Below are 2,500 nucleotides of genomic sequence, written 5' to 3' on the forward strand. Positions count from 1 at the left end.
GCGCTTCCGCGCCCTGGGTCTCCTTTGTCACTTGGTGCGCACAGGTTACCAGAAAGAGGGGTAGCCTTCCTCCGGATTACTAGGGGCATGGTATGCCGGAACACCCCTCCCGGCCGGGCTGGCAGTTTCTTGCCAGGGACCAGATGGGCTATGCCTGGACCACACCTCCCCTCCATCAGGGGGGCTCCCTCCTCCGGCCCACAACATGGCAAAGTGCCCCAGGACTGGCTCCATGGGTCACTGGTGTTCTTCCCCAGGGTGTCCGTGCATGAGAGCTCTGGGGGTTCCCTCTGTGCTTGAGGCTTGACCGGGGTCGCAGAGCCCCTGGAAGCAGAACCCCTGAGCCCTGCATGGGCAGGCGGGAGCCCTACCGTGAAGGCTTGGGGCGGGCAGATGGGAGTACTTTCGGTCCCGGCCATCTGGACGCATCTTTCCCCTCGGCCATCTGGTAACATGCAATGCTTTCCAATGGGGCAACCAGATGGCCGGGCCACCCTGAATATCCCGATGAGGGCTCATTTGCCTCCCGGAAGCTAGCTAGGGCTCTCAGAGGTTGGGCGCGTCCGTTCCTAGGGTCCCCTCAGTCTTGCGGGGCGCAAAGGTTACCAGAAAGGGGTTGCCTTCCTCCAGATTACTACGGACAAGGTACTCTGGGACCCCTCTCGGCCTAGCGGTCCTCGGCCGGCAGCTGGACGAGCCGGGATGCCGCCCCAGCCATCGGGCTCCCTCCCTGGGCCTGCTGCGTGAGAGGATGCCCTGGATGGGTTCCGGCGGGCCCGGGGAGACTCCCCCTGATGGGCTGGGTCTAGGGGCCCCGGGCTCCTCCTGGGTCCTGCCGTGTGGCAGGGTGCCCGGGACGGGGTCCGGCGGGCCTGGGGAGGCTCGCCCTGCGCCTCTGGGCCTGGCCGGGGCTTCCGGGTGGGGTGCTCCGGCCCTGTCCCCTGGCCTGCCGCTACCCATTCGTCCCCCCACAAGTTCAGACCCCCCGATCGCCTGTGGCAGGGTCCCTCGCCGGGTCCTGCCGTGGAGGTACGCCGCGGGCACGCCTGGCCCCGAGAAGGTATTGCAAACAAAACAGGTGATGGACAGAATGTGGATCAATGTCACACATTCACCCCAGTCCAAAGATCTGGGCCCAAATCCATCGTTTTTTTGCACTCCACACCACCCTGGGTTAGACAATGGCGATATGCAAATCAGCTCTGACCCTGTGCCCCATGGGAACAGTCCAGTCCGAACTACAAAAGCCATGTCCTTCCCAGAACGGAATCAAGCATCCGAGGACCGGACCGGTTTCGAGGTAACACCTCTCATCAGCCCGGCTAGCTTGACGGGGGGCCATGGGTCATGGTCCCGGCAGCCCCGCAGCCCCGGAGCCCTGCAGCCCCGGAGCCCCGGACCCAGGGGCCCCGCAGCTCCTGAGCCCTACGGGCCCGGGGCAGTCAGATCGGTGTCATTTCGGTCCTGGCCATCTGGTCGCCCCTCTCGCCTCGGCCATCTGGTCGCCCGCAACGCTTTCCTATGGTGTGACCAGATGGCCGGACTTCCCTGGAAGTCCCGATGGGGTGCCATTCGCCTCCCAGGTCCCAGCGAGGGCTCCAGGAGGTCGGGCACTTTTGCGCCCTGGGTCCCCTCTGTCACCTTGTGTGCCCAGATTACAAGAAGTGGGGGTAATTTTCCTCCGGATTGGTAGGGACAAGGCATTCTGGGACCCCCCTTGGCCTAGCGGTCCTCCGCCGGCAGCTGGACATGCCAGGATGCCGCCCCAGCCCCGGATCCGTCCCTGAGCCTGCCGCGTGGCAGGAAGGCCTGGATGGGGTCCAGGGGCCCGGCCGGGCCCCGGGTCGGGTGCCACGGCCCTGGGCCCGGTCCCGCGGCCTGCTGCACTGCCAAAGGACCAGGACGGGGTTTCCTCCGAGCCCGGGGAGCCTCCCCTCGCTCGGCCGAGTTTAGCAGCTCCGGCCGGGGCCCCTGAGGGCCCGGGGAGGGCGGCCTCCCCATCCCGGGCTCTGTCCTTGGTCCTGCTGCGTGGCAGGGTGCCCGGGACGGGGTCCGGAGGGCCCGGGGAGGCTTTCCCTGCGCCTCCGGGCTTGGGATCCCAGGGGCCCGGCGGGGCCCCCGGGTCGGGTGCTACGGCCCCGGGCCCTGTCCCCCGGCCTGCCGCACTGCCAAAGGCCTGAGACGGGGCTCCGTTGTGCCCGGGAAGCCTCCCCTTGCCGGGCTGAGTTCAGCAGCTTCGGCCGGGGCCCCCGAGGGCCCGGGGAGGGCGGCCTCCCCATCCCGGGCTCTGTCCTCGGTCCTGCTGCGTGGCAGGGTGCCCGGGACGGGGCCCGGAGGGCCCGGGGAGGCTTCCCCTGCGCCTCCGGGCCCGGGTGCCTTGGCTGGGTCCAGGGGCCCGGCCGGGCCCCGGGTTGTGTGCTACGGCCCTGGGCGCCGTCCAACGACATGCCACACCGCCAAAGCCCCGGGACGGGGCTACCTTGTGCCCGGGAAGCCTCCC

This window comes from Lissotriton vulgaris, unplaced genomic scaffold (genome assembly GCF_964263255.1).
Source record: "Lissotriton vulgaris unplaced genomic scaffold, aLisVul1.2 SCAFFOLD_11371, whole genome shotgun sequence".
NCBI classification, from domain to species: Eukaryota; Metazoa; Chordata; class Amphibia; order Caudata; family Salamandridae; genus Lissotriton; species Lissotriton vulgaris.